The following is a 25,273-nucleotide window of genomic DNA, read 5'->3' on the forward strand; positions in this document are numbered from 1 at the left end:
GGACATAAAGACTAACTATCCCCATAGGTAACACAGCTGGTGCAGGGAGGATGTATCCCTTTAGATCTAACTTGACATAGATTGTTCACTGAAGGCTTTGACAAACCTCACTGTCCTCCGTGTTCTCACTTCCCTGAGACAGCCTTGCTACAAGTAAACAGGAGATTTTTGTATTTCAGGCAATTTCTGCTGGTCTGTCTGCAACAGCGGGCACAGTTTAGAGTCACACAGTCTCAGCTAAGTGGACATAGGTTTAGCAATTCACAGTAAAGTGCAGGCTTAGGTGAGCACCCTTTAGTTCCCATTTTCTTCAGTCTATTTGTTGGAAACTGTCACTGGAATAATAAAGAACCTATTGAAAAAAAAGGCCTACAGAGTCAACTTCTGGCTACGGTTAGTACTTCTATTACGGAATGGTGCCAATGAAACAAGGTTAACACAATCTTAGATTTTGCTTACGAGAACAACACAAAAAATCTGTTATAAACCCAGAGATATTGAATACTTGTAAAAATAAGAGGGAGATAAGGCAGGACCAGAAGGCCCTAGGAACTGCCACCACTTGATAGAAACAGTCTGCATATCTGTGAGGATATCGGTGTGTCATGAGAGGTAGCCTGGTGGTCATAGGAGGTTGTAACTCCAGATGGACGCATGCTCTGCCAAGAGGAGAGCAGACAAGAGGCATTAAGTCAATTGTTTTGCACAAGACATTTTCAGGCAACAACCAGCAGGTAGAGTTGACTGAGTCCCAAAATACGGCACAGTCAGGAAAAGGCTGCATCAAGGTAGACCCAGAGGTCCAAATGACAAATATGCGACTCTAATTCAGCATCAATTCTGTTAATTAAGTTAATAGTTCGTTTACAAGTATTTGAAGGTCTTTGCTGTGTTAACCCTAGGAAAGAGATGAAGATGTTGATGGTGTGTGCCTGCTAAGGGAAGGTGTGGGGAAGCGCGTTGTGAGATGGTGCTGGCACATGCCTTTTGGAAAGGACTGTTGGGTTGTGCTCCTGTAGCGCCGTACTGATCCGCTCACACACAGGCAATGCGTGGAGCAGACCTCTGTCGAGCTCCTTGGCTCTTAACGAGTCTAAACAACAGCTGTTCTCCCTTTCTTTGGGCCAAAGTCAAATGCTGCAGCATAAAACATGTGGGTTACAGTGCCATGGAGGGAGTGTGCCATTCATCCTCCTGTAACTGTTGCAGACATGCACTTGTGTGAGCAGCATTTACATGCACGTGACAGTCTAGAGGAGGGCAGGAGAGTCATAAAGTACAGATTACAGTTAAAAGGCCCAAAGGAACCATTGCGAGCATCTAATCGGACCTCCTGTGCAATGCAGAGGACTGCACTGAATTAATTTGTTCAAACTAGATCATGTCTATAGAAAATAAAATCTTAAAGTTTCAGTTTCCTGTGTTAATGCACCATGACCTTAGAGGAATTGTTCCAATGATAGCTGTTCTCACTGTTTAAAACATGCAACTTTCTCCTTATTTGAATGTGGATAGTTTCAGCTTTGGCATTGCATTGTTATACCTTCCTCGGCTAGTCTGAAGATCACTTTTACTAACGTAACTGAGCCGTCAACTTCACACTTGTTAAAGTCAGTTCCTTAAGTTTATCATGATAAAACACCCCTCAGTGGCTCTCTCTGGTTCATTTCTGAACCCAGCTCATGTTGTTAGCTGCCTTCTTGAGGGGTGGGCAGCAGAACTGGACACAGTGCTCCAACTGCACTCATTCAGGGGGCCAGTGGCTGACTGGCCGCTTGAATGCTGAGCCTGAATATCAGGCTCTTTCCCCCTACTTGATATTCCCTGTTTATGTATCCAAAGATTTCACTAGCCTCAGAACTGCACTTGGAATTAGCATTCAGCTCTTTGGCCATTTTTTCCCTTAATAAAAACAGCCTTCATTCTTTTTCAAGCTGACAGATTTACAATCAACTCAGTCATTTTGTTGAAGATGTGGGCATGGTATTACGTTACTTCTAGTTGTCTCGAACTTTTCCAGCTTTTCCAGTATTTCACAGATTACAGAAGATAGTGAGTTTCTTTGTCAACTCTTCTGAAATTCTTGTATACAAAATTTCTTACAATGTAACTCTCATCTACATTTTGAAAGGGAATTCACATTCATTTAAATGCACCTGCTATAACTACAAGAATTTGCATATGCACTTCAGATATACTAAAACTTATATTTAAGTATGCATTGCAGACCAGAGAACTGGTGTTCAGCTACTCACAGATTTTAAAATCAGGAAACACTATTACAATAATTTAATCTAGGTCTGTCTGTAAGGATGCTGGAGCAAGTTCAGTGCAAGAAGCAAAGAGAAGCAGCCTGACATTGATAACCGAAGTTGTACATTTTGATCTAACTTTTGCCTGACTTTGCAGATTTTTTTTTCTGTCCATGTTAGAAATAACATCTAATTCCTCTGTGAGCTGGAGCAGCTTTTCCAAGCAGACATTTGGTCTTGATTCAGAGGCTTCAGCTGATGAGGAGCTATCAGAGTGACTGAAAAAATTCATGAAAGTCTGATTACCCTCACCATTAATGTTTTACACAAGTTCTCAATGCATATATACAGTGTCAGTTGCCAGTTATTGGAACTTCACAGAATCACAGAATGGTTGAGGTTGGAAGAGACCTCTGGAGGTCATTGGGTCCAAACCCCCTGCTCAAGCAGGGTCTGTCATAGCAGGTTGCCTAGGACCATTTCCAGTGGCCTTTTGAATAGCTCCACAGATGGAAACTCCATAACCTCTCTGGGCAAGCTATTCTAATATTTGACCAGCCTCACAGTAAAAAAGAGGGGTTTTGTGTTCACATGGAATTTCCTGGTTTTGGTTTATGCCCATTGCCTCTTTCCTGTCTGTGGGCACTAATGAGAAGAGCCTGGCTTCCTCTTCTTCCTTTCTTTCCATCAGATACTTATACATGTTGATAAGATCCCCCCTTGAGCCTTCTCTTCTCCAGGCTGAGCAATCCTAGCTCTTTCAGCCTCTCCTCACACAAGAGATGCTCTAGTCCCTTAATCATCTTTGTGGCCCTGCACTGGACTCACTCCAGTAAGTCCATCTCTCTCTTACATTGGGGAACCCAGAACTGGACACATTACCACTCATGTGTCTCACCAGTGCTGAGTAGAGGGGAAAGATCATCTCCCTCAACCCACTGACAACCCCTTCCTAATGCAGCCCAGGATACTCTTGGCTTTTTTTGCTGCATTGATGGCTCATAGTCAGCTTGTTGTCCACCAGGACCCCAAGGTCCTTCTCTGCAGAGCTGCTTTCCTGCTGGTTGCCCCTCAGCATGTACTGGTGCCTGGCTTTATTGCTCCCTAGGTGCAAGACTTGGCATTTCCCCTTGTTGAACTTCACGAAGTTCCTCTCTGCCAAGTTCTCCAGCCTGTCCGGGTTCCTCTGAATGGTAGTACTCTGATGTATCAGACACTCCTCCCAGCTTTGTATCATTTGTGAACTTGCTGAGGTGCACTCTGTCCCAGTGTCCAGGTCATTAATGAAGAGGCTAAACAGTATTGGCACCAGCGTTGAACTGTGTGGTATACTACTAATTATTTGACTCCAAATGAACTTTGTGCTGCTGATCACAACTCTCTGGGCTCAGTTGTTCACTCAGTTTTCAATCCATCTCACTGTCCACTCATCTAACGTGTACTTTGTCAGCTTGTCTATGATGATGTCATGGAGACAGTGTCAAAAGCCTTACTAAAGTAAAGGTAAATGACAGCAACTGCTCTCCCCTCATCCACCAAGCCAGTCATCTCATTGTAGAAGTGTATCAGGCTGGTTAAACATGATTTACCCTTCATAAATCCATGCTCACTGCTCCCAATTACTTTCTTATTTGCAAATGGTTTCCAGGTGGATTTTCATCATCATCTTCCCAATGACTGAGGTGAGGTAGACCGACCTGTAGTTCCCCAGCACTTCCTTCTTGCCCTTCTTGAAGATAGGAGCGAGATTTGCTGCCTTCTGTTCTTCAGGAACTTCCCCCAGTCACCAAGACCTTGCAAAGATAATAAAGAGTGACCTCATGACAAAATCAGCTGGTTTGCCCAGGACTCACTGTGTATGTTAAATTTGTTTAAGTGCTCCCTAACCTGGTCCTCTTCCACCAAGAGTAAGTCTTCCTTGCTCTGGATTTTCACTCTTGTAGCAGGGGCCTGGGATTCCTGAAGATGAGCCTTACTGATGAAGACTGAGCCAAAGACAGCACTGAGTACCTCGTCCTTTTTCATGTCCTCTATCACCAGGTGCCCTGTAGCAGATACGAATGGCACCCCTGTTGGTCTGCCTGCTAATCTTGACCCATAAGCTCTCAACTGGCTCTGACCTGTCCCAAGGCTGAGCTCCAAGCACTACAGCTGCTCTTTCACATAAAGGGCAACTCCCCCTCCCTGTCTTCCTGGCCTGTCCCATTTGAAGAGCCTGTATCACTCCTATGCAGCACTCTGGCCGTGTCAACCACCCCACAATGTCTCTGTGACCCCAGACCCCTCTGTGACCTGTAACTGCATACAGACTTCTAACTCCTCCTGTTTGTTACGCCTTTGTCTACTTGACAGAACAGGTTTCTTACTAACAGAAATCTTTCCTGGACTCTTAGAGCTCTAGTAACTTATTCTTAGAGAAACCATATCGAGCTGTGTTATTTTCTCATTGTAAGGCAGGTTTTCCAGACCATGAATTGTAACTGTTTTCTGAACCTTTTTCAACCTGTGTCCTAATCAGCATCCTTTTCGAAGTATAGATCTCAGCACTGGGTGCAGCATTCCAGATGTGGTGTCCCTAATCCTGTGTACTGTGTGAATAATAACATATCCTTACTATTCCATACTTCTTTTTTTATTATTCCAAGGACTTAAACTTTATGAGTGAGGAAGGTGGAAAACAATGCACAACACAGAAAAAGACATGCTTTGTGTTTGTTCAGTGATCCCTCTCTGTCTCCAAACCTCCAAAGCTTTAAAAGATTGAGAGTGCTCCCTTTGGGTGCTGGGACAATCCCCCATTGGCTCAGTGCAATCTGGGGAGACATCAGGCAACCTGGAATGACAGTGCGGAAAAAACATACCTGTGTATAAAATTCTGAAGCCTAGCCTATGAAGGCTGTTGTGAAAAAGGGATGCAGAAGCTGGGAAATACTTATAGCCAAGAAGTGAGAAGGAAGCCCATTGTATTCTGTGAGGGTAAGTCCTTCTGTGGAAAGAAATTATGAGATACAAATTCAAAGGATTGCCAAGTTTTCTGTCCACTCTGCAGGAATAATTTTGCCCTACACATACATATGTTAAAATTAAATAATAATGACTAGATCTTAAATCAATATTGATGGCAAAATAGAATCACAGAATAATTCAGATTTGCAGTCCAAACTCCTACTCAAGCTCTGAAGTCACACACACATGTAAAGGCCCGGATTCCTCTTCCTGAGAACGTCGTTGTAGATACTGGAAGGCTACTATGAAATGTTCTCTTCTCCAGGCTGAACAAGCACAGGTCCCTTGGCTTCTTTTCACAGGACAATTGCTCCAGCTGCTGATCATGTTTCTGGCTTTCTGCTGAACTCACTCCATTTGATCAATGTCTTCCTTGTACCAGGAGGGGCAAAACTGGAGACAGTACTCTACATGCCATCTAAGGAGTGCTGAGCAAAGGGGAATAATCACTCCCCTTGATGTATTAGCCTTGCTGCTGTTGATACAGTCCTGGATACTGTTGTCCTTTTTGTCTGCCAGGGCACACTGCAGGCTCATGTTCAGCTTGCTATCTACCAAAACCCCAGTGTCCTTTCCAGCAGAGCTGCTCTACAGCCAGTGCATTTCCAGCCTGTATCACTGCAATGAGTTCTTCCTTCCCAGGTGCAGGACTTGGCATTTGTCCTTATTAAATTTCACGAAGTTCTTGTTGGCCTATTCCTCCAGCCTGTCTAGGTCCCTTTGGATGCTGGCCTTGCTCCCGGGCATATGGACAGGCACCAGTTTAGTATCATCTGCAAACAAGATGAGAGTGCATTACATTGCCTCCTCCAGGCCATTGATAAAGTCGTTAAACAGGACAGGTCTTGGTACAGATCCTGCAGTATTCAACTTGTAACTGGCCGCCAGGTGGAGTTCAACCCATTAACCAGCCCAACCATTGACCAGCTTTTCACGCATCTACTCGTCTGCTGTCCAGATCAAAACATCCTAACTTGGATTTAAGAACATTGCAGGAGAGAGTTTCAAAAGCCTTGCTAAAATAGAGGTAAATGGCATCCACTGCTCTCACATTGGTGACCACACCAGTCATTTCATTGTAAAAGACAACTAGGCCTGCTGGGCATAAGCACTTTAGTAAATCCATGCTGACTGCTCCCAATCATCTTCTTCTTCTTCATGTGCCCAGAAGTGTCTTCCAAGATGACTTGTTCCATGATTTTTCCAGGGACCAAAGTGCAGCTGACTGGCCTGTAGTTTCCCGGATGGCCATTTTGGCCTTTTCTGAAGGTGAGTGCAATACTTGCCTTTCTCCAGAAGTCATGGATCTCTTCCAGTCTCCACAACTTTAGAAAAAATGATAGTCACCTTGCAAGGACATTGACCAGGTCTCTCAGCACCCTTGGATGCAGCTTGATCAGTCCCATGGGCTTGTATGGGTCAAGTAGTTTTAAATAATCCCTGACTGGATCCTCAACCACTGCTGGTAGTTCTCCTTCTCAAACTTTCTAAGCAAAGAGGCTTGGAAGACTTTGTTGGGGAAGGCTGAAACAGAAAAGGCATTGAGTACCTCAGTCTTCTATGTGTCCACTGTCACTAGATCACCTGCTCCATTCAGAAATGGACTCACATTTTCCTTGTTCAGCCTTTTACTACTACTACTAACACAGTGGCAGGAGCTCTTCTTGGTGCTCTTGACATCACTTGCGGAGGTCAACTTTAGGTGAACTTTGGCTTTCCTAACATCATCCCTACATGTCCAGGCAACATTTATACATTTGTCCTTTGTAGCCTGTCCCAGATCCCACCTCTCATATACTGCTTTTTTGCATTGGAGCTCTGTTGTATGTTGCCTGTTTAGCCAAGCTTTTATCCTAATACATCTTTTTTTCTTGAGCATTGGGATAGACCATTCTTGTGCTTGGAGGATGCTGTCCTTAAAAACCTGCCAGCTTTCCTGAGCTCCTTTACCCTTCAGAGCTGCCTCCTATAGGATGCTGCCTATAAGATCCCTGAGTAAGCTGAAGTCTGGTCTCCTGATGACCAGTTTTTACTCTGCTACTTATCTTCTCCAATGAGTGTGAATTCCTATGGAGATTCACCAAATTAATGTACATTTCTTAGAGGGGAAAGAAAGGCCAAGATTCAATAATTGCTTAAGGAGGTACTTTCAGTTTCTGGGGTACAAATGCATATTTTATTTGTGGTTACACGAAAGTAGAATTTCCTTAAAATCAACTTAAGACTTTTTTCCTTTCCAGATCATAAAATGTTTTTTGCAAATGAGGGACAAAAAAAGACCATTTTGCCAGCTAGGCTGTTTTAGACATGCAATGGATTGTTTTAGAATTATCTTGAGTGTAGGACAGTGCTGTTTGACGGCTAAAGTGTAGCTGAGCCCCTTGTTATTCCAGCTTCAATTAGTCCCATACCTTTGTTACTTTATTAGATATCTGCTGCCAGTGGTGGTGGAAATGATGCTCACTTCCTTGAATATCGTGGGACAATGGCAGAATCAGATTGCTTCAGAGATCCTTCTTACCTTGAGGTCATTACATGGGACACACGATTTCTTGCAGAGAATGTCTAGCATCACTTGGCAAGTGGCAAGGACTCTGAACAGGCAACGTGGATGGAAGAGTTTGGGCACATAGATGCAAACTGTACTATTTAATTTGCTCTCAGGGTCATCAAATGGCCATGATTTATATTATTTACTGGCACAGATGTAGCACATCTGACACTAGTAAAATTTATTGCTGCATAGTTCTGTATTATTATCAAGCTCTGTATAGGTCTCTAAAGGAGATAATCCAATATCTTTTACATTAAACAGAAGCTTTTCCACGTATTCTTGTTACTACCTGTATCACTACTTTCAGCAGTGGTGACCCTGGTATTGGCTCTGCATAGGACTAAATTTCATTCATACTTGTAGAGAAGGTAAAAGGGAAAGAGACTGGAGGAAGGAAAGGTTCGGGTTTTATTTTTATCTTTTTTTGAAAGTCAAAGTGAATTGCATGAGTTCTTCCTAGGTCATTCTGAGCTAGCTTGTAAAATAGTGTTCTGTGGTGTTAAGTGAGATCCCATGAACATGAAGTAAAGTTTGCAAGTCTCCAACCAGAGATCCTGTGTTTTGCTTATTTATTAGGGCACTGTCAGGATACTTGCACTGCAAAGGCCTGTAGTGTATATGTTGTATGAATAAATAACATTTCTCTCTTAAAAATCTAGCAATCTCACACTTTTTAAAAGCACTAAAATTATTTCAGATATAAATTATTTGTATTAAAAGATTAGAAGCTGAAAAAAATCCAAAGAATATATATTCACTAAGCCGGGGTCATTCCTGTGCCTCAGATATGAATTTTATAACCACACATTACAAACTGCACTACGTTTTAGAGAAATACACCAAATGAATGAAAGGTTCTGTTAAACTGACAAAAGCCTATGAAATTGAAAGCAGATATAAACCTTATTCTGACCGTTGTTCGTGTTTTGAAAACTTGAGGTTCCTAGGGTTTGTAGGTTTAATTTTTGTATCTTTTATTTCCTTTTTTGGAAGTGAACAGTTGACAGTCTGCTTTATATGCAGCATGCATAGCACATAAATAGCATTCAAATTAAATTCTACACCAGCTGTACATACCCCATACATGTGGTTCACGAATGTTGCTGACTGCAAATGGTGCATATTTTGATTTTCAGTTGATATCTAAAACTGTGAATTATCTTCTGAATATGTAGTGTTTTGCTTTCAATCCCTAGATTACATTTATATCAAGCAAAATAAATACAACTGTCTGATAATCACAACCTGGCTTTCTTCAACTTAGGTAAAGATTAGTTTCTGGCAAAGTGACCCCAAATCTTGTCTTCTTCAAGGCAACAGTCCCATTTCAGATCTGAAAGGGAAGTTTTAAATGAAAAGTAGCCACAGAGGAAAACCCAGTGTGTTTCTATATGCTGCACTCTGTTAACCTGAATTTTCTTGAATGTGAGGCTGCTTTTACTTCTGTAAAGTCCCAGTGTGCCTTTAAGATAGTAAGATTTGGTATTCAGCTATTAGCCTTTTCAGGCATGTTCACACTGCATGACATTTATATAACATTGTCTCCCAGCAACCTGTTCCACCATCCACTGGGCCCGGTATAAAACCTGCGAGGATTTTTTTGGATGTGGCCTGTATCTGGTTCTTCCAATATCCTGGTCAGGAATATGGCAGGGAGCCATCGGAGGGAGGAGAAGTAGCCAGATGGCACCAGTACACTGTTGCTTTGGCATTTTTTTCTGGCCAGCTGACTGGTGCGATCTCTAAGGAGGATTTTTGTTTGTTTGTTCATTTGTTTTGTATCTTTTCTTTGAGGTAGCCTGTGGACCTGAGTTAAGCTCACGGATAGCTTGATCACCTTACAGATTTTCCACCCTTTCTTTCCTCTTTTCATTTCTTGTACATCGTCTTGGAGGGAATTTACTTTGGTATACTAAAATCTTGCGCTGATTTCATATTCATTTTTCATACAAAAGCCTTGTTGGCTCTAAGGAGAGCCATATGCTTGAAAGACATGCAACACGGGTATTTTTTTTTTCTATCAGCATATCTATGAACATTGTAAAAATTCAAGACAAACTCAAAGGGAGATAAGACCCATATAGATATTTATGCCCACAAACCTCAAAGGGACATAAGACCTATATAGGTATTTATGCCCACAAACCTCAGCGGGAGATAAGACCTACATAGATATTTATTCCCACAGCAAAGATTTTATTTTAAATTCTGTCTGAGCTTGAAAATGTCCCCTCTCACTGGCTGTATCTCAGATGTTGGCATCTTCCTTAATGAGTCAGGGGAGTTCAGGGGAATCTACGGGTGCACCCTCCTGAGAGCAGACGTAAGCTGTGAGATTTGTCTCCCCATCCTCTGAGCTGGCCAGACACAAGCCATTTCTGGTCTATATAACTGTGTTAACATTGCACTGTGCTCAAGTCAATAAGGCCTGGTGACAGGCTGTGTATATTACCGGTTTGTGTCTAAACAGCTTCTAGACTAGAGCTGGCTTGTATCCAGCCATCTGAGAGCACCGACCAAGCAGCCTGCATGTATCTGCACCTGTCCACGTGGATGTATTATAAATGTGTATGATGCAATATAATTCACTGTTTATAAATGACATATTGTGACACGTCCTCCTTGAAACACATTTTTCTTCCCCAAAAGCCTTTCAGCAATAATCCAACACGGAAACAACACGGCTAAGAGAATAAGTTCATCACTGGGAGTTACCACTTCTCCTTTGTGTTTGAACCCTATGATCTGCCTAATTGAGAGATTGATCTTGATTGGTTGTGAGCACCCACGGTTTCTTCTGATGGGAGCATATGGTATTGCACTGTATGCGCTTTGAGCCAGGGAACAGATCTCTCACTACCCACTTTACACATAGGACTGACATTACTACAAAGACAGGCGGCAGTAATATAATGCCTTCCAGCAACTGTGAAAACTGTCTGCGTGCTTCAGATGCTTTTCTACTTACCGGTAATTTAGTTCCAATAGTGCCTTAAAAAGTGGTTCGTCGACCTCCCAAAAGCACAACACTCCTGGGTCATCTGTCTGTTTGTACCTTTACAGGTGATGATGTTCCTTCTGGTTTAGTATATCAATAGTGAGTGACTTCAATATAAAATGTAAATGTCAAATCATTCCATTTAAAAGCTGCTTTTGGCAAATATCTTTTCAACACACAAGTTACTGATTCTTAAAAACTTGGTTCAGACTAAGGTGGTTCATGCTACACCCATTTTGATGACCGATTTTTGTACGAGACAGCAGCAGCAGCTCGGTTGTTCTAAGGGAAGGAGAAGATAGGAAGCAGCTGCATTTGTGTTCTGCAGATGTTCAAGACAACACCAGTCAGAAAACTGCTAACTACCTTTAATTGATCAGCACGCCAAAGTGGGGGAGCGAGCGTTCACATCTGTGGCCCATTCTTATAACATGCTTCCTCCTCACTAATTCTTGCTACTGTCTGGAAGCTTTCCAGGCTGCTGCTAGTGATCAGAAGACAATTCTTCCATAAAGAAGCAGGCATTTCCAGCTCTCGAAGGGCATTAAATAGCTAAGCAGAGGTGTTTTCTGTTATAATAATTAGTTAAACTAAATAAACTGTACTTAGAGAGGATTTTAGCTTGGTTTTAAGGTTTGCTACTCCTGTAGGATTGCTAGGCCTTGGTGCTTTGCTAGCTATGCTGAAAATCAAGTGGGGTTAAAAGGTTTTCAAAAACTGAAATAAAATTATGTAACAGAGCATTGTAAAGTCACAGGTGAGAAGAAGCAAAACAAGGCATGTTTAGTCTGCAGGGTCGGGTACAGAAAGATCTTTCTCCATCTCTATTCAGCATTAAAACTGTGGATGCTTTCCTAAACCTGTGTGGTACTGTGCATACCTCTGCCTCCAGGTAGCATAGAGAGAAGAGCCCTGACTTGGGAAAGTAAGCCTGGTTTCAGATGCTAACCCCTCCTTGGGGCTTCCACGGGGTCCCATTCAGATTCAGATCTTCTCTCTTGCTCTTCCCCTAGGGTTTCCTAATCCTTAGCCCTACCAGGGAGGAGTGCTGAGCTTCCTCCCAGGAGGCCAGGGCTGCCTTTGCCTTGGAAATGCTAATGTCCCCTGGGCATGGCTGGTAGTGATTAGGACTAGCCCAGCCGCTAAACTGGAAATTGGCTAATCCCTAAACAGATTGTCAGCCCATGGCTCAGGCTGAGCAAGGTTCAAATCCCAGACTCATCCCATATTGTGCATCTCTGATCATTCTTTAAACCTTCATGTAACTTGGGAGAGTGCACGTGAAACACAATTGCCTTTGGGGTGATCATGTGACTCCTCTCAATCTTGATATTGACAGTTTCCATGATAAATGTGGTGACAATCAGTTTAGAAAGGTGAAGATGGATTTAGAAATCAGGGTCTGTTCTGTGGATCTGAGGGTTGAAATGTTCAATAGTAATAAAGGGTAACAGATCATAGAATTCCTCATAATGGGATGTTGTTGAGACTAGGAACTTAACTAGGACTGGTTGTTTATAGAAGTAACAATATCCAGACTTATAAATAGTTAAAAATATAAAATTCTGGGGGGAGGTGGTTCTTTTTCTTCAGACTTTTTGTCACTTAGTGAAGTTAAACTTAGTCTGTTTCTTTATATTGCATACACATCTGGAAACAAAGTTTTATCCATATCTGAAATCTAGCAGCCTTGCAAGATCTCTGAGCAGTGTAACTGCATCAAAGAGCATTGACTGGAATCAGCACGGAAAAAGTTTACTGTTGTGTTATTCCAATATGTTTGTTTCCTTTGTTTCCTGTCAAGATAAAGAATCAAGTGTACAACATAGAAAAAGATTACCTGAGTTAGGTAAAAAAATAAAATCACGTAATCTATGATGCAAAGTAAAAGACTGATTTATTTAGATCAAATATGAATATTTTTCAGTTTGAAGCACAGGTTTCTATATAATTTTGAATGACCAGAAAAAGAGGAAATACTGTATTCCTTGTTTTCTATCAGAAGTGTAGAAGGTATGAAACTAGCAGTTGAACAAGAAAAAGGAGAAGAATTTCCTGCTTCAAAAATGTGAAACTACTAAACATGAAATACATGTCTAAAGTTTCACCTGTCTGAGAGGAGCTAATGAGAAACTGCTAGAACTATCTGTTGCAACCTGAGGATAAAGATTTTGCTGTGGCTCCAGATTAGGTACGGAGAGGTCTCTGAGGGGTACAGCTGACTTGTCACTGCACATACAGCCGCTGCAGAGTGTGGGAGTTCATGCCAATTTGACATGCAAAGGCAAACAGAAGGATGTGGAAAAAATCCACATCTTTTGGCAACAGCTTGACTAAGTGATGCCTTTGCTACTACGGAAAAATAGTAAAGAACAGGCTTCTGGCAGTAAGGCCAAGCAACACGATACATTCAATTCCACATGCCTAAACCCTTGTCCCCCTTGGAACGGGGGGTGGCTATATCCAACCCATCACCTGGGCATGTGCCCTGGCATGTGCTGTACCTGGGCAGTGCGGGCTTAAGCTGCTTGGCACAGACCAAAACTGCACCAGGGAGTGTGCTGACACAGGGAGTGATCATGGCCTTGAGCCTTTGCCCTGAGACTTGGTTTATTTGTTGGTATAGATGCTGCCTGAGAGAGCCTGATGGAGAAGCTCTGTGTCTCTTAAGCATGTTCTTCTCAGGTGCTAATACTCTGCCCACTGACCTCACCTCTCATGTCTTCTTTAAGTTTCTCCTCAACTTTTAGTTGATCTTTGAACCGAAATAATAATTTATTGTTAATAAATAATATTAACAATAAATTGTGCTGGGGACATTTTTGGGGACAATTATAGTCCTCATTGTGGAAGTGGGGCATTGGACAGCGAGTACCAGCAGCTACTACTCCATGCCTTGTTCAGTCTCCAAGGATTTCATTGAGCTTTCTGCCTGGGAGCCTCCAATTTTGCAGTTCAAGGTCTAAGGCTGCTCCTGTCTATATATATAAATAGGTGGTATATGTGATCAGCTGGCTGGCTGGCTGTTTGGCTGATCAACTGTGTCTGTTCACAGCAAGAGGAGATTTTGGTATCCAGGGTGCTGCTTGAATCCTCTCTATCACTTATGCCACTTCAATAAAAATACAGGGTAAATTCTGTAGAATTTGCCCAGCTAATCAACTAACAATGTCATGTGCTGAGAAACACCTTAGAATTCAGGTATTCTGAATGTTCTGCATATTTCTATATTCCGAATGATTCTGTGTTGAGGTAATTATTAATTCTTTCTGTTAATTCTGATGTGTACTGTAAATATTTCCCATGCATATGCTAAGTGATGTTCATGAGAAAATGTCTTTTCCTTGAATGCCATGTGTACAGCAGAGGTGCCTACATGCACTGCCAGGGTAAATTGCACACATCGAGGAGTAAATGAAAACTCAGAAAATTTCTTGCAGCACTTGACATCCTTGTGGTGTATTTTTTTTTTCTCCTCCTGAAAGCAGAGGACTTCACATGCGTGGTTCCTCTTCCGACCAGTCCTGCCTCATTATTTCTCGGTTTCACTTTGGACATATCCAGATTGACTGCCCACTGCCTGCAACTGTGTAATTCCATGAGATCTTCTGGTTTTAGAGGTCTAAGTTGAAGGGTTGATCTATAAATCTGACTAAGATCTATAAATCTCCAGAAGGCCAGTGTGGAATAAATAGCAACAATTTAATGTTCTCCCTTTGTTTCATTATTAGTAGATGGCCTGATTCTGCACTTTCAGTGAGACTAATTTGGCATTGACATAATTCAGAAGTAGTTCAGTTTTTATGGACTGATGATAAAGTTGGACTGATGCCAATGTCCTACTGACATCACAGGTTTAAAGATGGACATAAGAGGCATAAACCAAGAGTTATATACTGGTTTGTGATTTCCCTCGTAAGGTCTATCTATGTGTGACCCCACTCTGCTCTTGCTCTAAGTCAACTACAATCCACTTGACTGAATTAGCCAGAACCTATATATTATCTCACATCTCTGGCTTGGTAGCTGGGGCTCAGTGTTGTGTCATCTACAGTCACAAGGTTTGGCATCACCTTGGAGAGCAGAGGGCAAAAAACTTGCTTCTTTTTGTGCCTGCAAGGCACCACGCCTGTGGCACTGGGCTACTTCAGCAGGGAGTGGTTCTATGCAGCTGGAAACTGCAGTGACTAAAAATAGCCAGGAAGGTTAAAAAAAGCAAGAGTGGGGAAAAGAATTTAATGTGTGATAAAGTAAGTGATTTTATAACTGATTTTATTACTTAAAGTTCAAACATTATTTTCACTCGTCTTTGTCTGGTGTAAATGAAGATGAAATAAGTTGGACAAGAGGAGACTTGAATACTGCAGGATGCTTCAGGGATCATGTCTTTAAGGGTTATTAAACACAATTTGTTTTTGTCAGATTCCAATTTGTCTGTGTTTTAGCAAATCCTAGAAACTTGAGTTCTGACATTTTGTATATCCTTATTAATTATTCATTCCTAAGAATCTGTACTTGTTTGACCTTAAGAACTATTGCCTGTTTACATTGAAGAAGACCCAGTAAGACTTGTCATACATTGTCCTTCACAAAAAATAAAAAAATATCAGAGTCTTTCTCCCTGGGTAAATGAGGAAATAAAACAACCTGGGCTGGGTCAATGGTTTTAATACTGGTGGGAAACTCTTAACATGCTGCAGAGGCAGCATCTAAGGAATCTGCTGAGATAGCTGGATCTGCAGTACTAGGTTAAACTTAGGGATACAGGGCCACACTTTATCAACGTTATGTAGGATGAACTGACCCTTGTGCAGAGTGCCACCAGAAGACTCATGCATCACTTGTGTCTGACAAAGCGTCCTAGGTGGGACTTTGGTGGTGAACCAGGCTAATATGGATAGTCTTTGCAGGAGCTAAGTTTTAACCACTATGAGTAAGGTTAATACAATCTCTCTCTTTGTATACACTTTGTTTTTATTGCAACAAACTTCCACTGAACTCAATGTGATATTGAGTGTGTTGGATAAACCCCACAGACTTCAGCAGTTCCAGGGCAGAGCTGGCTGCAGTTTTCCAGGTAGAACAAGGTTTTGCTGGAAAATCCCACCTCCATGAATCATTTCATGGAAACTATTTGCTTTTGGTGATATCAGTGGTTTTTGCTCAGACTGTGTGGAAGCCTGGGCTTTTGAGTCACTGAATTTTTGTGGCAGCCTTACTGCTCAGATTACCATGGAGTTGACAAGCCCAGGGCCTCCAGAGTCTGCAACATCAGGGCAGCCCAATCACCTAACCTTTCTACAGCTGCTGAGGGAGCAAGCATAGCACTGAGAGGTCCTGAGATCTGCAACTCTAGCCAGGGCTCACATCTTACCTCTGCAGCAGGATTCTGGGACTCAATTTTCACATAAGCCAGGGCTTCAGGGATTCTGGTGTTTCTGTCACTGGACTGAGAGAAAATCGTGGTCTTCACAGCTCCAGCCTTCCTGTGATGCAGTGGTGAAGAAGGCCTGCAAGCATGTCAGTTCTCAATGCTCTCTGGTTTGGGGTTGGATATGACTTGGACACTGAAAAACTCGTTGGGATATTTGACTTTCCTAGAAATAGCCAAGAGTTCAGCTGATGAAAGAGTACTATTCCTTTATCTCAAAGAAAAATATCTGACTGAAATATGTATATTTTTCTGAAATTATTTTTACAATTTTCCCTCACAGTATCAACATTTACAGTTTTCATTTCAGATCAGGAAAAAACCCTTCAATTTGATCATAGAGATTTTTCTCATAGAAAAACTTGTGATGGTGTTTAGGACTACAGCACTGAGGTTCATCAGCACACCTCTCCTTGAATGGCCAATGAGCCATTCAAGCTCAGCACTGCACTACAAATATGAATGACCCCAACTTCCCAAAGGGAATGGGAGACAAGGGCTAATCAGTGAGCTCAGGAGGTGTAAAGTCCCCACCATGAGGCCTAATCACATATTTCTTCCTCTGTAAATCTGTGACTCCATTGTCTGTGACAGTAATTTTGTGTGGACTAATTCAAAACCCATACAGGTGAAGAACATACAATTTTTCTTGGGATCAAGGACCTCAGTCGTTGATATTCCGTTACTTGCTAATGGACGAGTATCTACCTCATAGATTTTTTTGGCCTGCCTTGGAAATAGGAGCTGGACTAGAGCATGGGCTTGGCTATTGTCTTTCCTAAGACATGAGGGGAAAGCTGTGTTGATGTTGTCGGACTGTACTTGTTCTTTGGATTTGTTTATCATTTCTCAATCTGTAAAGTGTATGTGTTTGGAGAGACACTATGAACTTCCCGAAGTGAGCAGAGAGCAGTACTGCTGCAGAGTTTGTAATTCAGGAAAAGCGTCGAAACAGGGCCTGGGCTAAAAGGACTGAGAGGCAGAAATTAGCAGATTTTGTTAACTAATTAGCCATCAGCAGGGAATCTTGCAGAGCTCTAAAATAAATATGAACATCTTGACTTCTGTAAGGCCTTTGACACAGTCCCATACAACATACTTGTCACTAAATTCGAGAGAAATGGGTTTGGTGGATAAGGAATTGGCTGAATGGCCATGTCCAAAGAGTTACAGTCAATGGCTCAATGTCCAAATGGAGACCAGTTACAAGTGGTGTCCTTCAGGAGTCCATACTGGGATGAATACTGTTCAATAATTTTATTAATGACATAGACAGTGGGATTGAGTGCACCCTCAGCAAGTTTGCTGATGACACCAAGCTGAGTGGTAAAGTTGATACAGTTGAGGGAAGGGATGCCATCCAGAGGGACCTTGACAGGCTGGAGAAGTGGGCCCTTGTAAACCTCATGAAGTTCAACAAGGCCAAGTGCAAGATCTTGAGCCTGGGTTGGGGCAATCCCCAATATCAATACAGGCTGGGGCATGAAGGGATTGAGAGCAGCCCTGTGGGGAAGGACGTGGGGATCCTGGTGGATGAAAAATTAGATATGAGCAGGCAATGTGCACTTGCAGCCCAGAAAGCCAATTGTATCCTGGGCTGCATAAAAAGAAGCTTGGCCAGCAGGTTGAGGGAGGTGATTCTGCCCCTCTAGTCCGCTCTGGTGAGACCCCACCTGGAGTACTGCATCCAGCTCTGGAGCCCTCAGCACAAGAAAGACATGGACCTGTTAGAACAGATCCAGAGGGAGGGCCACAAAAACAATCAGAGGGATGGAACACCTCTCCTATGAAGAAAGGCTGAGAGAGTTGGGGTTGTTCAGCCTGGAGAAGCGAAGGCTCCAGGGAGACTGTATTGCAGCCTTTCAGTACTTAATGGGGGCTTATAAGAAAGATGGAGAAAGACTGTTTATCAAGACCTGTAGTGACAGGACAATGGGTAACAGTTTTAAACTGAAAGAGTGTGGATTTAGATTAGATATAAGGAAGAAATTTTTGATGATGAGGGTGGTGAGACACTGGAACATGTTGCCCAGAGAGGCTGAGGATGCCCCATCTCTGGAAACATTCAAGATCAGGTTGGGCGGGGCTTTGAGCAACCTGATGTAGCAAAAGATGGCAGGGGGTTTGGACAAGATGATCTTTAAACATGTCTTCCAACCCAAACCATTCTATGATTCCATGATTCCATTATTCTATTCTATGTTCTGTAACGAAAGAAATGTGAAACCTCAGTGACTCAAAAGACAGAATTCCCATCTAAACATACTCTTAAGTGATCATGGAGATTCTGAAATTTTTTTCATCGGGATAAGTATTTTCATTATCCTGCCTGTGTTTTAAGGAAGACAGTGGGTGCAGGCTGGAAGGTTGCAGAGCACAATCTAAAGGCCCCATACTACACCCTGATGTTTGGGAAAGAGGTCCTGGAAAACGTAAAACATCATGCTTGAATTGGTCTACCATAGTCATCCTCACAGCAGCTGCAGGCTTGGGGTCCATTTCATGGGATATTGCTTCCTATGCTCAAAATGAAGATCATAGTTTTTATGCCCAAACAGTCTGAAATCTCAAGGTTTCATCTCGGTTTCAGCATCTAAGATGCTGACCCATTATTTTTTTCTGACTTCATTTACTGTAAATCTTCCCTTGCTTTTTTCCATGACTACTCTTCAGCCAAACTGCAGCTATTAAAGCATCCTTCTTTGGCTGTCCTCCTGAGTTTATGTCTTTTTGTCCATGACAAATTCCTTTTCCTAATATAAGTCAATCATTGTTTTTTTAATATGTTCTGGTTACCTCCTGGTTCCTTCTCTCAGCCTTTGGGTCTTCTCAAGGGCCATCATCCCACATAATCTCAGTAAAGCACTAGATGCATTAGTCCCTCTTGTGGCTGTCATATGTCAGGAAGGTATATATTTTGATAAAGTTCAGAATAAGAAAAAAACCTCACTGTTCAGAATGAGAAAAAAAACTTGGCTGCTGTCTAGACTGATGGGAAACCTATGGTAAGAGACTGCCTAAGGCACTGCCAAGCAGTAACTAGCTGACTTTGTTTACCCAGTGGCAAAAAAAACCCCAAAATAGGTGCCCAGGGCACCAGCCTTCCAAGGCAGGAGACGGTAGGTGATAATCTGCTGTAAGCAAGACTGAAACTCTTTCCTGACTGAGTTAAGGATTTCTTAGTCCTTAAGTCTTCTGAGTTGAAGGATGTGGGGAAGACGAAGGCTTGAAACTAGTTAGTCTCCAAAGGAGGTGGAGTACAGAAGGAAGCTAGGTCCCCAGGATCCATGGGAAAGAGTAGAGTGGAAGGTGGATCATCTGCCAGGAGATTGTGAACATGTCACACCCTGTCAGCTGTACCATGGAAGTCACCTTGGAGCTAAGATGAACTTAGAGGTATACATGTCTTTCTTTTCATTGCTTGTTTATCAGCTTCTGTAAACTATATACTGTTCGAGGCTGAGCAAATGTCTGGGACGCAGTGCTAATGCTCTGGTTCTTTGGCCATCTTCAACCAACCAGTGGATTGAGGCTACTGCACTCAGTGAAACCTATCAGTGAATATAATGAGCTGCTTTTCCTGGTGAAACGAAAGACAGACAGTTTCAATTCACAATTCATTTTTTTTTGCTGAACATTCCTGTATAACAATTTTCTTCTTTTTAGTATTAAATGATGATGATAATCATAAATTCTTCTCTGTCTGATGAAATTCAAACCTCCCTATTTAGATATTAAAAACTGCACAAAAAGGCACAAGGCAAAAAATTTCCTTAAATGTGTTAGTGTCCCTATGAAAATGTAATGGACACTTACCTATTTTCAGTCCAAGACAGGAGGCAGTATCTGTGTCACAGATATGCACCCTGTGCTCTGTGGCACCAGTGCATCCAGTAAAAGGCATTAAAGGGTGGACCAGATAGTGGGGATGTCAACACACATGCTGCCCCCAGATAGACCATGTTCCAGTGAATGCCACCTTGCAGCTGGTAAGAAGGTTGTTCTGCCAAAATGTGGCTGGGGCTTCAGGTGTTAAGGCTGATCCTGATCCTCATTGTGCTAAAGTGATTTGGGAGAGATTTCCAGACAGAAGGGTAGAGGTATGGCAAAAAGCTACAGCCTGTATATTGAGAACCAAGAGACTCAGCTCCTATAGGTACCTCTATACTGGTAAATAAAGCAGAGCCTCATTTAGAGAGTGTTGGTGCAGCTAAAGAGCCACAGGGGAGGAAACCTGGATTTCTGTGGGGTAATTTGGGATGGTGTCCTCCGCTGCCTTTAAACGAGCTTTTGAATTGAGTGAAAGAGGGCATGACTTCTGTCTGGGGAAAGATCCCTGTTAACGAAGACATCTATGAGCTGAGGATGGATTTTCTGTGACTGCAGGTGGTGAGCAGGGAAGAGGGTGGTAGGAAATGCTCTGAGCCTGGAGGCAGGGCTGTGAGCTGTGGAGAGGATCAGAAGCAAACCAAGGGCTTCCTGACAGAAAAGATGAGTATGTGGGTTTGTACCTAAACATGGGGCTGTGGTTGTTAAAGGAGTCAAAATAAAACAAGCTAGACCGATTAGATTATGAAAGTAGGAGGCAGCAGGTCAAATTTTTATTTCTAACTTGCTGTATGATTAGTGCCAACTCATCTAATTTCTCAGGGCATCAGTTTTTCCATCTGTGAAATGTGGATGATGTGACCACCATCAATAAATTGCACAATGTAAGTGCAACGTGATACCTACCCCCAGTGCCTCATGGACAGATTTTTATTTAGATACTCCACCACCTTTGAAATCACATTGAATAGGTGATTTGAAAGCTTTGTCGTAAATCTGAATATTGCTGACACATTAAGAAGAATGAGGTGATCAGAGGATGAACTGCATTAGCAGAAGAAGTATGTTTAAATCTGGTATAAATGAGTTTGAACTGTGGTAGTATGAAGGTATTTTTGTTTAGACATTCTGCCAAAATGTGAGGCATTCACGTTTTTATCCTTTTCATGTATTTTCTTGAAACATAAACAACATATATATTATTGTTACAACTTTGCAGAAGTGACTCAAATACAATTTGACTATTGTTGATGAACTGTGTAGATAAGATTTGTCAAGAGGAAGTAATTTTGTGAATGTAAAATGGAAAAAAAGGGGAGCTGTATGAGGCATCCATCATAGGCTGCATTTTTTGCTTTCTCACAATAAACAGATCTAAGGGGAAGCATTTATTTTGCAGAAGGCTGTGCACTGATTTGAGGATAGTCTTTGCACCAGCAATGGATGTCACCCTCCAGAGTTTCCCAAACTCTCGTACCACCTTCATAATTTCAGGAGTTGAGTATGTCTTCGTAACACGGGGTAAAAGACGATTCAGAGAAGAAGTGCAGCTTAGCCTTTTCCAAATAAGCCATTCACGAGTTTTGTGGAAAAAAGTCTATGGGATTGGCCCTAAAAGAGAGCTGAATTGCAACTTCAGTTTCAGTGCTGTAACATAAACCGTGCATTTTAATGTGTATGTCATGCTTGCAGCAGTACGATAATGCAGAAGCATAACAATTACATCAGTAGAATGAACACATTTCTAATGGTATTTGTGTTATATGGATATATGGCTGTTGGCCTGTATGCTGATACTTTCATTGCTGCCATATACATGCAATCTACTTATGGTTAAGGTTGCCAGGCAAGTAATTACCAGAATGGAGTGCTAAGCAAGCAGTCCTGGTGTCAAAGAATCTGACCTTGTGAAGATAATGAGACAAGGAGAATTCAGAACAGATGAAAGCCAAGAGCACCTACTTTATCTACTGACAGCCAGAGAACACCTTCATGCTCAATCAGTTCCTGCTAATGAGACAAGATGGGGCAAGATGGTAAAACAGCAGTAACGGGCAAACTTTTTTTCAGCTTAATGATCTATAACTTAGTTAGATAAAATTGTCTTTTAAACCAGGCAGTAACATAAGTATGAACAGAGAAATACAAAGAATGTATTTAATACCTTTTGGTTTTGTTTACATTATAATGAGGCATGATTAATGGGTGGGGAAATATACCCTGTAGTGTGCCTGGGGGAAGCTTAATCCATTTAACTTATCAAAGGGAAGGCGAAAGGGCAACGCGATCACTCTCTGAGAGTCCATGTCAGGAGAGGAGCACAGTAATGGAGGGCTTTTCAGCCTAGCTGGCAAACAGACACAGCATACACTGTCTGGAAGCTGAAACCAGAGAAATTCAGGTGAGAAATGGTGAGCTTTTATCCATGAGGGTAATTTATTATTCAGCATTGAGGGGGATCCTTCTTCCTCAATTTAAAAACTTAATTTAATTTATTTAAAATCAAGACTGGATGCTTTTTGAAAGGATATGTGTTTTTTTAGTATTTGTGAACATGTGGTGGTCCAGGGTTCACTCTGAAGGGATCTAAGAAAGGTAACTAAGAAGTGCAAGTTGATTGTCAGGGGGCCTGAAATCCCCATACAGCATCTTCAAACCTATTGGAAAGTTTAAGGGTATGCACATTGTAAAAGGTTGAAAACTAATGGACTAGCTAAATTGACTCTTGGACTTGAATCAAAAATTAATGTAGGGGAATGTTAAAGTCTCTCTTACACTGAATAGCAGACTAAACAATCACTCTGGTCTATTCTCATTTTGCAGTCTATAAATAGGACTAATATTGTGGAGCCAGACCAAGATTAGGAAATTCTGGCATATGCTATAGATTGCCTCTTGCAGTGCATGTTAGCTAGACAGCCTTATGAGGTGTTTGCAGGACAGCTAGCTGATTTTCTAAATTATCTTCTTGCACTCTCTTTTTCCTGCCATTTTAAAGCTACGCAGGAATTACAAAGTATTCCTGATGCGTACACAAAGTTGTGGCCTCATTCTTTCCATTCTCTATTGAAAACCTCTGCATTTATTCTCTAAAGGCTATGTCTTGGTGAGCAGGTGGCATGGGGAGCGAATGGACTCTGGAAAAGAGTTGCCTGTAGCCTCAATCTTGCTTGAAACTCCAGCCAAAATTATAATTAACAAAGGTCCTTGGCAGGTTGATGGCAGAGAAGAAATTTAAGCTCGATACCTGAGTCGCTGTTTGAAATCCTTTTCCTTTACTGTTTATGGCAAAGAATTTAAGCAGCCCAGCATGAAGCAGACCACCTGAAAAGCACAGATAAGAGTTTGAGAGGCATTTTTCTGTCCCAGTCATCTGGGAGCAAAGGGAAGGGCACTGTCCTCTTATGCGGCTCCGGTGGGGAGGGGGCTGAGAGGGTACGGAGCCACACTTTTCCCACCCCTATTTCCCTTCAGAACTGTCTCCACTCCATACACACAGGCCTTTCAGTGACTGGTGCTTAAGTTCAGACCCATATCTTCAGTTGGACGAAAGGACAAGTCCTTGCCTCTGGAAGCTGCTGGCTGGAAGTCCTGCTCTTTCTGTACTGGGAGAGAACTGGAGCCTCACTCCAGAGGCCAAGGCCAGGAAGGAGAGGGGCAGGGGCATCAGAGGATCTTTGGGATCAGTTTCTCTGGCCAGCCCAGAATTTTACCCAGCAGTTTCTGTGCAGACCCGTGACAAAGCTGGTTGGCCCTTTAAAAAAAAATATCTAGTCTTGATTTAGTGTCTCAGAGCAACCAGACCACCCTGGGGACTTGGCTTGTTCTTAATTGAGGCAAAAAACTAATGGTAGTTCCCAAATGCAAGTCACTCCTGGAGCTCCAAAGAACTGTCATTCCTGCTGCAATGCTCCCCTCCTTTTCTTACCTCCTCTAATAAGCAATGAAATACCTAGCAAAGTTGACATCTCACCCACATGGTGAGTTATGCTGATTAATTTACAGACCTGTCAGATCTTGCACGTTGCCACCGAGACACATGTTCCTAGCTCCTGTTCTGTTTTCTTCAGGCTTGCCCTACCCCTCGGTGGTTTGTGATGGTGCATGGTGGCCCTGCTACAGCTGTGGCTTGGGGTGCCTGGTGCCCCGGCGTCCTGGGGCTGTGGGTTAGTGGCCCCACAGGACTTGGACAGGCTCACCAAGTGGGAGAGCAGCTGCAGAACCCCAGGAAAGTGCTGCTGTTGCAGGTTCACCCTCAGAAGACCTTCATTAGAAGTCACATCTTTTGGCCACAGCTTCATACTGTGGACTCTTTCACCTGCACTTTGCATGAAGTCTCCCATGTGTCCAGAGAGGAGATACTAGAAAGATATGGAGGTAGTGCTTCTCTTCCCAACATGTCAAAATTGAGGATTACAGCTCCTGGTACTATAATTTTAGCCTAGAGCTGTTCAATAAACTGTAAGCTAAATTTTTTTTGATTGGGCAGCTTAAAAGTAAGATCACGCAAATTTGTGTGAAGGTTTTTTCAGAAAAATATATCCTTTGCTCTATTCAGTTTGTTCTGTCCTTTTTTCTGTTTTGTCCAGTTCTGCTCCAGATCCATCCGACACAGCTGCTGTGGGTGCCACTGCCTCAGAGCTTCAAAGGCTTTTTTGTTGTTTTAAACTGGTAAGAGTGGAAAAGTGATCTGCAAGGGCCCAGGTTAGCATAGCTAGAAAAACCAGACAAGTGTTTTGGTCTCACAAGCCTGTCTGCACATGAGCAAACCAGAATCAATTCACGTAAGGTGTTAGGAACTATTCGTCATTCCTATTACTTTTCTTCAAACCGTCTGCTTTTTTTTTGCCATTCTTACCACCATCTCCAGTATTCTGGAGCACAGAGGCTATGGGCACAGGTACATTTGCACAGAGACACAGACTCGGCCTAAGGGAAGCTACTATTGGAAGCAACAGGATGCTTTAGGTTGGCCATTGTGCACTGGTTTTTGGTCCTTCACATTCAGTCAGGGGTATCTTGGTAGTAGCATGGCTCAGCAGACTAAGCAGAGTGGTGCCAAGCATACCTGCATGGTGGTGTTTCTTCCCACTGTGCACATGAGGTTGGTCAGAGCTATCTTGTGCCTCCGCTTCTCACCCTGCTGCACCTGGGACTCAGGAGCTCTCTCTCCAGGCCTGCACACAGTATCATTGTGCCCCTTC

Source organism: Ciconia boyciana, chromosome 2 (assembly GCF_034638445.1).
Source record: "Ciconia boyciana chromosome 2, ASM3463844v1, whole genome shotgun sequence".
Classification (NCBI taxonomy): domain Eukaryota; kingdom Metazoa; phylum Chordata; class Aves; order Ciconiiformes; family Ciconiidae; genus Ciconia; species Ciconia boyciana.